The 14155-nt window shown below is 40.0% G+C and overlaps 1 long non-coding RNA gene across 1 annotated transcript; it reads right to left on the reverse strand.

Moving 5' to 3' along the window:
• Nucleotides 1-216: 216 nt before the first annotated feature.
• On the reverse strand, nucleotides 217-11577 carry LOC115600707. Its single transcript, XR_003989118.1, has 3 exons — nucleotides 11566-11577; nucleotides 5124-5126; nucleotides 217-328 (listed from the first exon to the last, which is right to left on the reverse strand). It is a non-coding gene; the product is annotated as an uncharacterized LOC115600707 (long non-coding RNA).
• Between the last annotated feature and the right edge of the window lie 2578 nt (nucleotides 11578-14155).

A 14155-nucleotide genomic window follows, 5' to 3' on the forward strand; every position in this document is an offset into this window, starting at 1 on the left:
TAGAGTGAAAAATTACTGATATTGGTCAAACAAGGAGAAAAACCTGGAAAAATTCTGCATCTTTCAGATTTCAGACTCAACTCTGCAATCCTCAGCCCAACTAAATGGGTACATAGAATCATAGAATCAATAGAATCATAGAATCATAGAATCCACTAGGTTGGAAAAGAGCTTTAAGATCACCAAGTCCAACCATTACCCCAGGACTTTCAAGATCACCATCTACCCATATCATTAAGGGCCTCATCTACATGATTTTTGAACACTTACAGGAATGGTGATTCCACTACTTCCCTGGGCAGCCTGTTCCAATGCCTGACCACCCTTTCTGTGAAGAAATTTTTCCTAATATCCAAACTAAACCTCCCCTGGTGCAACTTGAGGCTGTTACCTCTTGTCCTATTGCTTGTTACTTGGGAGAACAAACCGACCCCACCTCACTCCATCCTCCTTTCAGGTAGCTGTGGAGGGTGACAAGGCCTCCCCTGAGCCTTCTCTTCTCCAGACTAAACACCCCAGTTCCCTCAACTGTTCCTCATCAGGCTTGTGCTCCAGGCCCTTCTCCAGCTCCATTGCCCTTCTCTGGCCCCGCTCCAGAACCTCAGTATTTCTCTTGTAGTGATGGGCCCAGAACTGAACACAGGACTCGAGGTGCGGCCTCCCCAGTGCCCAGTACGGGGGGATGATCACTGCCCTGGCCCTGCTGGCCACACGATTGCTGATACAGGCCAGGATGCTATTTGCCTTCTTGGCTGCCTGAGCACAAGCTGGCTCATGTTCAGCTCTGTCAATCAGCACCCCTAGGTCCTTTTCCACAGAGCAGCTTTCCAGCCACTCTGTAGTGTTGCATGGGGTTGTTGTGACCCAAATGCAGAATTCGGCACTTTGGCTTGTTGAACCTCTTACCATTGGCCACAGCTCATCAATCCAGCCTGTCCAAATCCCTCTGCAGAGCTTTCTTACACTCCAGCAGATCAACACTCTCAGCCAACTTGGTGGTGTCTGCAAATTTACTGAGGGTGCACTGGATCCCCTCCTCCAAATCATCAGTGAAGATATTAAACAACACTGGCCCTAACACTGAGCCCTGACATCATATAGTGACCGATATGAGTGTGGTTTAAATCCTTAGTGGGACAGCTCTTGGATTACTTGAAAGCTGGAAGATGATTTGGTGACTAAGTACGCAGTTTGATTTTCTGGAGATTTAAAACAAGAGCGAAGTTCAGCCAAAACAACAACCAGGGGTAAATCCAAAGCAGCAAATGACGGAAAAGGCTGCTTTTACTCCCCATAGCTGGGAGCAAGAAATTTCACTAGTATCAGGTCTCAAATGTTGAATATGAATCTCTTGGTTTCCAATATATCGACATCACCCAAGTGCAGTGCAAGTAAGTCAGGTAACATTTTACACTTTCTGATTTTTGGTAAAAAATAGTGAAATATATACAGAGGGGAATTAGGCCCTTAAGAGTACGCAATTTTTCATGACTGCTAAATTATAACTGACTTTATTTTCAGTGTAAAAGCTCATTTTTCTGATACTACCTTAGACTCCCTTATGGGGTTCCTGATACAGTCAGGCAAACTGAAACCATTTGAGCCAGAGCTTCCTGGAATGGAACTCCTAAAGAAAACATTTGTAAGGTCAAGAGATGCTACCAGCATTGGAAACACCCAGGGACTTAAATCACAGCAACTAGATTTTCCCAGAGGATCTGAGTTGTTTAATATTTGCCACTGCTAGTTCATCATTTCCATTACCTGTCTGCTGAAGGAAGTGCTAAACTTTGCTAGGAAATGCCAACCTAGTAAGGAGGAATCTGAGGGATCCCTGACTGTGTTTGAGCTTCTTGCCTCTTTATTCCACAGGCAAGAACAGCATATCTATCATCTCCTTCATTTTACAAGGAAGTAGCATTGGATATTGCTGGCTTACTCTCTAATTAATTTATTTGCTGTTAACACAGAACATATATACTTCCTCTACCACTGGCAGTCTTCTTGTAGGATTACCTTCTCCCCGCCCAGGCTACACTAGCTGTGTATCACTGTTGTGCCAAATTGGTCCAGTTTACACCCTGTCTCTGTAGCACAGCTATTCACTGGCTGATGCTGGTATGTGCATGGATATCTGGCCAGTGTCAATACCAGGGATTAGAGGTAAGGTTTCGTGGGTCCTTACCACAGGTCTGAATTTCCTAGTTTACAAAAGACTGGATTTTTACTCAATATGCTATATGCTGTACTGTGAGTACAGCAAAAATCCTCTGATGTAAAATATTACCTAAGTGTTAAAAAGTAAACCTAATCGAGCCTGATTAATTTTAAGGTGTCTGACATGCTATTAGATACCAGGAATATTTACTTCTTTTACTGCTTTGAAAATGCCTGTGTTTTCCCAAAAGGTTGCATAGCCCCCAGTTAATTTTGTTAAAACCTTGTTCAGAATATTCATATGAAAATATGGATTTTCTTTCTCCTTGTTGTATTTAATGACCACTTGTCTGATAATGATAGAAAACTTGAATGAGCAAATCAGTGCTCCAAGCTATAACATTTTTTCAATTTAAGAAACAGAGTTTAATTTCTGAATGCTATCATATGAATTTCACTTTAAAAAAAATAAACAGAAAAAGCTCACTATGAGCTAAGGGAAAAGTACATCTTTTAATTACCATCTTACTTTTTAAGTGCTAGAAGAAATGATGAATCTCTCAGAGGACAGTATTATGTAGTAATATTGAGTAGTTTACATGACACAATGCCACAGATATTAAAAATAGTGAAGCTTACTATGGAATAAAATTGCTTAAAAATAACCTTTCTGAGAAGACAGAAAATGTTTAAAAGCAGCCTGATACTAGTAATTTGCAAGTGATAATGATTTGACCCCAACACATTACTGTATGCTGAACCGCCAAAGAAATATTTTGTGTAGACAATATGCGGGTCAGTGCTGAACAATTCAACGCAAACAAGAAGGCAAATACAGAGAGTACCTGCAGGCTTTTGACACCTGAAGGCTGCTGAGATTTTTATGATGTGGAATTAGGCTGGTCTAAGATGGAAGCACCAATTAACCGTACACGGAATGTCAATTATGAGAAGACATTTGAGTGATGCAACAGCTGAATTATAGCCATTTTTTGCAACTTGCACATTGAAGAAATATTGAGGAAATAGGGAAATTTCTTGGCCAAGAAAAGGAGAATGTAGATACTCTCTTCTCTTCCTTTCCCTGAAACAATCCTTATAAAAACCTGTTACAGCAGTCCTGGAAAGGAACATGTGGACATCCTGCATCTTAACAGAAGCCATGTGTTTCCCCAGATTGGCAGTGTTAATGAGAACTAATAACAAAAAAATTACTTATGAAAATATTTAAGAGCAAGAGACAGGAAGGATAGGGAGCATCACCATCAGTCTGCTACGATAAAGCCTGAGCTGGGACAACTCTGTTTAATCTTTTTGATTCACTTGCAGAGCTGGGCTTGAAAGCGGGACAGATTTAGATGATGAATATTTTCAAAGTACATTAAGAAAAGGCTGATGACAGTGTGGTATACTTTTATTTGTGAGTTTACTGGTAACATACTACTAATGAAAAAAAGTAGAAATAATTCCGTTGTGTGGAGCTTAACTCAATCTGTGTCCGTATACTAGGATTGTTTTTTGCCTTTACTGTTTGGGCTCATGGTGTGAATTATTCTTTGCTACAGGTTGTTTTCTGTGTTTGGGAGCAACAGGGATTCTAGACTGAAGAGATCTCTAGATTTCACTTTTCTTGGCAGATCTGCATTGAAAGTATTGCTAGGATTACTGTTGTGCATATGCAGTCTGTGGTCAGACACTGCTATAATCACGTGCTGACACAGATACAGCAGAGGTTTGTGGGGTGATGAGCCAGCTCCATATATGCCCTTCAGTTCATAAATAGAATGGAGATAGCTGTTGTAGGAGAAAACATTGAAAGACAGCCAGATGGCAAAGAGGTCTCAGTCCAGGCTCTTCCAGCGTTTAGGATAATGGACTGAGAATGAGGATATAAGGTGTCAGAGGGCAAGTTATCTTCTCTGTCATCTCCTGTCAATGCTGTATGCTGAAGACAGCAGTGTTTAACAAAATGTATAGTCTGCATGGGCATCTATTATTAAGTAACGGTTTCTTACATAACACTATATGCATGATCTACCACAAAAGAGAAAAATGAATAGACGCAACTAAAGGCATAAGCAACATTTTGCCTTTTGACTGTTGCAATCTGGCCAGATCCTCAAAATAAGCCTGTGCAAAATTTAAAGTCCATCTAGGTATTAGTGGTTTGCAGGATCATGGCTATAACACAGGTCAGTGAGAAGCAGGCACAAAGTAGGAAATAGTAAAACAGAGGTTTTTTAAAAGTCCAGTCTGTATTTTTTTAAATCTTATTTTATTTTCAGGATTAAACAAAACAGTTACTTTCTCTTTGGGTTTGGGAACGTTGCCTAAGCATATTTTTCTTTACTTATTGGATAAGTCTCTTCTCAAATTATTGAAACAATAAACGTGTAAATTAATGAAATTAAAATTACTATAAAAGCTGTACAAAAATAAAAATTACTAAATCCGATAATTGAGTCATTGTTCGTCGTTGACTGAACTACCTAGATAGAATTATGAAAAGGCAAGATACTGCTCAGATACTCAACAGAGTCCTTGATATCAGAAGAATAAACAGTATCTTAAGCAGAGACTTTGTTAGCAATTCTTAAAAAATAAAGACCAAGGCAACCCTATCATTATGCTGCAAATCTGAGGCTTGCTCTGAGGATAAAACACACAATCTCCCTCTACAGATTTTGCCATATTCATTTCAGCTTTGCAGGAAACCTCTCACAAGTTCGCAGCTCATGCCCACTGCAGCCAGCGCCACTGTGTGGGAACTGCAATGCTGTGCACTTCTGAGCTCCTGCTTCTTTGAAAAAGGACACAGAATAACCCTGTGTTACCCCTGGGAAATGGAGAGTAACAAAGGTGGCCAATGGGCCAGGGTTTAATGTTATGGCAGTAAGGAGCACTGGTCTCTGACCAGTGACAGGTGTTGCAAGGATGGAGCAGGAATGCTGTGCTGGTACTGGCACTGGCTGACCTGCTCAATATCTTCTTAAGCAGAAGAATCAGTCGGGCTGCCATCTGAGCAGTCCCCCAGGAAAGAGTCACTGACCATTAGGAGCAAGGATGGGATGTAGGAACACACACAAGGTAAGGAGATAATCCTGATCTAATGCTAGCTTTCGTACCAGGACAAATGACAGTAGGAGATTCCCTGGGAAAAGATCAGGGATGGAAAGGGAAAATGCTCAAAATGGCATCTTGTCCTGATGGAAAGGATGACATGATGAGGAAGTCAACTGCACATATGCTTTCTTGAGAAAGCCGTATCTGGACTGGCCTATTTAACCGATGGATTCTCCTTGGGCCCTGAAGCACTCTTTTGGGAATGGATGCTGCCATGATGGATAAGAACTTTAAAACAAGGGGAAGCAGTTATGCATTCTCCAAATTAAGTTTTAATTTGGAAACCTCAAGTACGGAAGAGCAAAACAGCAGACAAAAAAGGACCAGAGAAAGAAGAATAAGAAAAATGAAGATTAACTGGATAACAGCAGATAAATCATCAACAAAAATGTGGATATAATTCATTGAAGAATTTGAGTGTGTCCAGAAAGAAATAACTGAAATGTTTTTATACTGGTGCAAGAAGCTCAGAGAGCATGCTGCAAGAACAACTATTACAAGTGTAAGAGGTGAAACCAAGTATTAAAGAAATGATACAAATAGGATGGACTAGTAATTATGCTTGCAATACTTAAGGGGCTGCTCTGCTTGGGGAAGAATGAAATAAATGATGATAAAGGCTTGATGAACCTATAAGGTTTTAGAAATGAAACTCTCAGCTTTATGCCCTCCACGGCATCATTTCTTATATCTTTAGGATTGTTTAGTATAGCAAAATGAAAGCGAATGGTAGAAAAGACTATTCTATAAATACAGCTAGGTATTAATACCTGTGAGGGACAAGAGCTATCAGAGAAAAGTGTTGATATAAGAAAAAATTAATGTGACGTGGCAATAAATAAACTAAGTCTGAAATTCAGAGGAGCATTTCTGTCAGAGCAGAGATATCCGGAAAAACAGGCCAGAGGTGCAACTGGGGCAAGAAAATGCTGCTTTGACCAACAACATGAAAACCTATATAGCCTCTAACTAGTACACAACTTGGCATATGTTTATACAAGGATCTTATTTTCTTTTTCTTTTTCTTTTCTTTTTTTTTTTTCTTTTTTCTTTTTTTTTTTAATTTATTTTATTTTAATATATTCCAGGTACTAACAATGAAAATATTACAAAAATGTAGAAAGTGGAAGAAGCATCAAATACCCTGTACAGCTAAATCACCTAGCTTTAAAGAAAATCACAGAAAGAGGCAGACAATCTATGTAATAAGGTGCTTCCCTACAGGAAAAAAAATCACTTACTAAAGAGGAGATTGGGATAAGGACTAAGCTAATACCACAGGCAGGTAGCAATAGAGGAAAAACCTGCTGTGAAGTATTTCATTTTTGTGATTCTTTAACAATTTACAGAAGAAATGTCACATAATAGAAGTTTGGCTCTCTTTTGGGAATAATAAATAAAATAGAGCTGTAATCAAAGCAGAGAAGAAAAAAGACTTTGCAGATATTTAATTCTTATTTATGCTCACTTCCATAACTTATGACTCAAATGTAAACGTGAAAGCTTGCAGCATACAATATTTCAAACTCTTATACGTTCTCCTGCTGCACTCTGTCTGCTAAGTGTTTCCAAAGCCTGAACTTGCTGCTTTAATTTACTGCTTTCTACCCAGTGATTAGAGAAAGGTTTGAAAAGGTCTTCAGAAAAAAAGTGGTGAGCTATCTCTAGGATTTGTTGCCTCAGCCTGTTCATCTGTGATCAATACTGTGTAGTGGTCTGGGTCTTCTCCTTGATCTCTTGAGAGCCTGCACTTCAGCTGGGGGAACTGCCAGGAAGCGGATTTCATTCAGGCTCTCAGACGGCTCATTTTCTTCAGGCTGTGTGCAGAGATCTTCAAAGTATCTGGAAAAATTAGGACAAAATATTATTGCTAGATGAACTGTTAGTGCATACTAAAATATTAACCAGTAAATTCTATTAAATATGATTTAAACTTAAAGAATAAATCTGTCCCCTTTATTAATATCCCTTGTCAGAACCAGATTCAGGAGCAATAAATATACCGAGGAAATGACAAGCTTTTCAGGGATAAACTGTGAAAAACCCACAGGATTACCTTTGATTTATCTCTAAATTCAGTTTGGATCCTGTAGGTTGGATAGATGACTGGACTGCAAATTGTCTCCAGGGTATTCCCTCACCCTTTCTGCACACAGCAGAGAAAGTGAGGAATGGGGATAGAACTGAAGCCTGAGGGATCTGCTTTGCTTCCCTCGTTTCAAGCCACAGCATCCTCAGCCTTGGCGCAGACTCAGAATAGAGTGGTCTCTGGGATCAACTGCAAGCTGAATGTTTCCTGAACAGACTTTCATTTCAGTCTACCCCCAACCCAACACACCCTTTACAGGAGGGGAGATGTCAGATGCACTGCATCTGCTGGCTTTAAATCTACTGAAAGCTACCTTTCCTCTCTCCAAAGATAGACATTCTCTGCAGTGGTGTCATGACAGGTCTTGCCGCTTGGCACAAGTGCTATGAGGGCATGGGAACTATGTGGGACAGGGATCTGGAACGTGCATTTTCTTTGTTTTCTTTTTATTCCATAGACCATGCTTTTTATTTTAAAGGGGCAAGCCTTGCATCTCCTCCTTACCTATTACCACTAGGTGACTGTAGCAATACACAGAAGTTTCCTTTCTAAAGCATAATGAATCTAAAGCATAATGAATCTAAATCATAATGAATACACAAGTTCTGTCTCATTCAGGAAACATACTGCAGTGTTTAGATTTTTCATACCTTATAGACGTCACCTTCGAGACAAAGATGTCACCTTTGATGGACCTGGCAACTCACTTCAGACAGGTCTTGCTGAAAAGATCTTTTTTCAGGGTTACTTTAAAAATCTCCTCCCAATGTGACATGCCTCATCTGCTCAGTGGCTTTGCAGGGCCCCCAATGGCAGGTGAAGCAGCTGTGAAAGAAAAGAGGAAATGGCTTTGGGGTGGTTATATTTGTTGGGTGCCTGGTAGTCAGCTGAGACCAGAGTGGCATTGTGGCACCAGTGATTAAGAAAGAAGATAGAGTAGCCCAGAAGGAGCCTTGTTTTAAATTATGACTACACCAACAAAGCTGCAAGAAGTAGCGGAATGCCAGCTTTACCACCGTAGACTGCAAGTAACTGCATCTCAGCCACTCCAGTAAATGCACAGTATGTTGTGTGATCACCACTACATCTGCCCTCTTTTCTCAGTCCTTCCTGTACTCTGCTTATGTTCCAGATTATTCATCTGTGTCTTACATCCTTGGTGGTTAATATTGCCAAGAGACTGCCATGTCACATCTTTCTGAGGCCATATTTTACGTAGTAAAATAGTAGTCTGAACTCCTCCAGCCGGTGAATGCCACAGCCAGATTTAGAAAATATTTTAGCTTCATACAATTCAGATTGTGTAACGACACTGCTACCATATCTTAAAAGTTGAAGCTTTTGCACAATGGGACATGGCAAGAATAAGATTTGCAGTATGACTGACTACCTTCTTTTCTTGTATGACAGAACAACGTAATGGGAACTTTGCTATACAGTACATCTTTACTCCACATAGAAATGCTTGTGTTTTTTGGGGGTAGAGCAACAATTACTCATCTTCAAGGATCCATAGGCATTGCTATGACCTGTTGCACCCCTAGAGAATCCAAAATACTCTCTTTTTGGTGGCAACTGAACTGCTCCCATGCCAGTGATTCAGAACTCAGGAATGCTGCAGTGACAGCAACCATTACAGCTTTGAGAAGGGTCATTAGCTTACCCTCATGGAAGACTTTCCTTCAGATTTTCCTATGGAGACTACCATCAACAGCATAATCACAGACAGCCTAAGGCAAAGTTATGGAGGAAATCATGCTGCTTAGCTAAAATTCTGGTACTGAGTACTTAAAAGGTTCATATGCACATATTAGTTTATCGAAATATGGTATGCATCTCTGCATGGAAAAGCTATTTGCATTCCTGCTATAAGCAAATGAAATTTGGAAAAGTGAAAGTAAAAAAATACCTGTGTTTAGGTGGTATGCATAGTCATTTTCTTTGGAAAAAAAAAAAAATTTTTCTTAGCTAACTTCTTGGGTCCTCATGAAGCCCTAATGTGTTGCAGCACCATGGTAGTGCATAATAGCTGAATTGAAATATAAGGAGTATAATTGTTTCTGTAAATGCGACCTTGTTTTTTAGCCAAAGCAATACACCAGTGAGAATCAAGGAAGTGTTCGTATAATTTCCCTAAAATTTGTTGTGGGATTCTGTGCTGCTAACCTTGACTTGTGTTCTCCAAGGAAAGCTATACGTATTAGAAAAATAATAGCTAGACAGATGTCAGAAGCTCCACAATTTAGTTGAAGTATTTATCTGTGGTTCGCGTAGCCCGAGCTATCCAGGTTTCCCGTAGCAGCAAAATTTCAGCCAGAACAGAGAGCAGAATTGCAAAAATCTCAGAGAGGAATCAAAAAAGCTCATTACTTCCACATTTCTGTTTTCAGCTTGACGTTTGGAGAAACAAGATTGAGTGATGATCCGTGGCAGTCTGGCTAGCAGGTGTGTAAATTTGTCAAACTGATCCACCATCCTTCTGGTAAAGTCCCTGTTCTCTGTAAATGTAACTGCAGTGAAGTTCAAGCGTACTAATGGGCTGTACCAGAACACGTGGAGATGGACTGTCCTCAAAGTGGGTTGTTTTAGCAAATGCAAATCTGAGGAGTCAATTTGCCCTGGAAAGGCAGCTGGCTCATTTTTATCAGCTATGACAATTTGTTTTGCCTTTTCATTGTCCACACAGAAGCTAAAGCCATTCTAAAAGGGCAGTTTCCACCCCTACCAGAATGTGTGGGCTAAATATGGAACAGATGGTAAGATCTGATTGTTGTATATCCTGAGTGTATCTTCACTATACTGAAAGAGTCACTTAAAAAAAAAAAAAAAAGAAAAAAGGAGACACATCATCATTTCATCTCTGAAGCAATGCAGAACAAAATTACATGGGGAAGAGGGTTTTCTTTTCCAGTGAGAAGCATTTTTGTACTTTGATGGAGCATGCAGACAGCATTTCAATCATCAAATCCTAGTTGTCAAAGTCATCAGCAATCCAAGATTCATGATAATGACGTACTGGAAAAGGTCGGTCCTATGGAGTTATATGTAATAATTAGGAGAGATACTAGAGAGCTCTGTGGTGTCAATCTGAAATGCTATTTCTGTGATACCTCTGCAGCATTTACCTGGATCTCTTGAAAGCTCAGGAGAAGTGAGGCAATTCTATGTTTCCAGTTCATTCTAAAAAATTTCCTGTCCTTTTCCTTCCTTCCATAAAGTCCTTTAAAATAAACCATTTTCTTTCCTACTCCCCAAGCAGGGAGGGCAGTAATCACAGTTAAAATGCTAAGGAGAAAATATCTTCATAGCTCAGTCACAGGTAGTGGAAATCAGCATTGCAGACCTGCACACACAGTATTTGTACAGTAATGTTTGTTACCATGGATGTGATTGAAGGAAAAATAATAATTTTGCTGGTGGTGCCACAGGTGGCAGTTCAGGGACTCATGCATCAACAGTAACTGCAGCTTTACTGAGAGAGGAGAACATAAGCAAGGAGGATCAGAGACTTCAGCTCTTATACTTTAGCCACTCAGTGCTGATCACTTCAATTTCCACATGCATCTTTACAGCAGATGTTAATATTACTAATTACCTGAAGAAAAATATTACTAGATTCTTGGTTTTGTTCAACTGCAGTGAAATTCTTAGATGTAAAGAGAGAAGTAGAACACAGAGAAAAGGAGGTTGCTGCAAAAACTGCTGTGCTGATGCACAAGTTCCTCTATACTTGCCCTTTCCATGCTTAAGCAATCACCATGCCTGAGCCCAGATAAGAAGCTGAATCTATACTAATACATTAAATGGGGTCAACTAAGACAAATGGCACAGAACAGTCCACAACCATATAGATAAACTCTCTTTAAGTCCAAAACAAGCTGGCTGCATGTGAACTGCCTGCTGGGAACAGTTCCAGTAATGCTCTCTGTGCTTTTCAGGGTGCTGGATGTCAGGCCTTCACAGTGCCAGGGAATTTTAGCAGGTTACTATGGAAGATAATTGTGCTTCAGTGCTAGAGGATGTTTCCCATGTGCTCAAATAAAGTGCTGTTCGTATAACCAGCAAGGGTTGCTAAGAAAGCAGATAGCTCTCAAGCCATATGTTTATTCCTGGACATGTAATGGGGGAAGTAGGAATCCCTGTTCTCTTCCATTCATTAGATTTCACAGATTGCTCGGAGGGAGGCAAGTAATTACCAAGTTTATTTTAGCTACTTGCAGTAAACTGAAACTACAAGAAACGCTGACATACTTCCGTACGGCAATACCCAGCTAAGCTAGAATGCTGTTATTCCATGTATAACAGGGATGTTTCTGCAAATAACAAAATCCAAAAAGGTCACATAACCACATAATGGTTGGGTTGGAAGAGCATCTGGAGGTCATCTAGTCTAACCCCCCTGCTAAAAAGGGAGTCATCTACAGCAGGTTACACAGGATTGTTTTCAGGTGGGTTTTGAATGTCTCCAGAGAGGGAGACTCCACAGTCCCCCTGGGCAGCCTGTTCCAGTGCTCTGCCACCCTCAACAGAAAGAAGTTCTTCCTCATATTCAGATAGAACTTCCTGTGTTTGTGCCCATTGCCCCTGTCATTGGGCACCACTGAGAAGAGTCTGGCCCCATCATCTTGACAACTGCCCTTTAGATACTTGTATTCATTGATGAGATTCCCTGTCAGTCTTTTCTCCAGGCTAAACAGATATTATTGTGTGAATAATTTTACATTTGCCTTTTCTATTTGTCTCTTCACAATAGATATTTTTTCTGTTGTAGCCTTAGTGTGGGAAAACACTCCAAAAAGTAGTCTCCAAATTCAGCTGTACTGACTAGCATAAACTAATGATGGAAAAGATATGCAATAAATATGTACAAATCACACCTGATGTATAAATCTCTAAGATTAAGCTTTTTACTTAAACATTTTTACATTTTGGGGTTACTTTCAAAACAGACCACAACTTACTCTTAGACTGGTGTGTTAGTTTCTACAAGCATCAGAGAATTTATTTTTGAAATTTTCCTATAGTTTCTGTCCTATATGGCAGATAAAATAATATATAATATGGCAAATAAAATAATTCATCCTTATTTACACACCAAAACTGAGAAGGCAACTTTATTTAGGAAATATTTTTAATGGTTAGTACACTGAAGACTAAAAACTAAAATAATCCTCTGCCTTTCTCAAAATTGAAGACCAGTGTTCTTTTAATTTTCTTCCTATAGATAAAATGACATCTCTTCTTCTTTGAAGAACCCACTTTATCTATTGTCTTCTGAAAGTCCTGTATGCGTCACATAATCACAGAAGAGTTGAAGTTGGAAGAGACCTCTGGAGGTCATCTGGTACAACTATCTTGCTCAAGTAGGGCCATCTGAAGGCAGCTGCCCAGGGCTGTTTCTAGATGGGTTTTGAATATCTCTGGAGAAGGAGACTCTTTTGCCTCTCTGGGCAACCTGTGCCAGTGCTCGATCACCTTCCTAGTGAGAAAATGTTCTTATGTTCAAAAGGAATCTCCTGTGTTTCAGTGTGTGCTTGTTGCTTCTGGTCCTGTGAAAGGGCACCACTGAAAACAGCCTGGCTCTATTTTCTTTACACCCTCCCTGCAGATATTCATATATATTGATGAGATTCCCCTGAGCCTTCTCTTCTTCAGGGTCCAATCTCTCTCAGCCTTTCCTCATAGGAGAGATGCTTCAGTCCCTTATGCAGTCTTCAGCCAAGGCTTTCCATGTGATAGTTCAAGACTTTCATGTTGAAAATATTAGAAACAAATAGTTCATTTGGTGCAAGTGTGGAAGATGAAAAGGGGTTCGTATGGAAAAGGAGCTGGATGAGTTGGGACGCATATCTATATTACCCTTATAACCCAGAAGGTTTTGTGCATGCTGGTATTATAGCTGTCCTCCAAGCTATGGAAGAGTCTTTTGTTAACCGTGTTCGAGGAATCGGCTAATTTCCAGCCAACCAAGGTAGTACTGATGGGTTTTCTACAGAGGGGGACTCTCTTCCTAAAATTAAGGACAAAAATTAATGGGATAATAAAAAGGCAGGATTTCTAAATGACAGTTTTAGGTTGGGAAGATAAACATCAGTCAGTGAATGAGAAAGCAGAGGAGTGGACAGTGATACAAGAATAATGTTACCCTTGCGTGCGTTATTGTTAGCTCTGGAAACTGCAGAGGAATGAAGGATAGAGTCCTGTTTATTTACATTTGTTTTCTGTGTGAGAGACAGCCCAAGAAGTAAAAATAAAATGAGAGCCTACTCAAATACCCGCTCCGTTTCTCCTTAAATTGAATTTCTCATTTTATCAGGAAACAATAGTTGCACTGATGTTAGACAGGCAGCTAAAAGGTCAGCAAGTTCCCTTGGTTGCCTTTTGTCAAGGGTTTTTGACTTGTCTGTGAATAAAGATCTCCCAGGAGGAAGGCAGACCTGAATTTCCTGTCATCTTGAAGACAGCAATGAATTTGAAAATGTTACAAAAAGCATAAGGGACTTGAAACACACCTTCAAATGCACTGCTGATGCCAATAGCTTCCCATGTAAACACGCACACAGAGTTGTTTTGGATTTGTTCTGTCAACTTCTTGTTGTGAAACAAATTGTTATACAGCTGCCTACCTTGAATACTGAATGAATCTGATGGTTTTCCATTACTGCGGTATGCCTAATCGGGACTACAATCTCTCTGGGTTAGCTATGGTGCTGGCACACTCTCAAAAGTGGTGTGCTGAGCTGCTTTTCATTTTCCGTCCTACTCTTCTGTGACTTGCCTGGCTGT

The sequence above is a fragment of the Strigops habroptila genome, chromosome Z (genome assembly GCF_004027225.2).
Source record: "Strigops habroptila isolate Jane chromosome Z, bStrHab1.2.pri, whole genome shotgun sequence".
Taxonomy (NCBI): Eukaryota; Metazoa; Chordata; class Aves; order Psittaciformes; family Psittacidae; genus Strigops; species Strigops habroptila.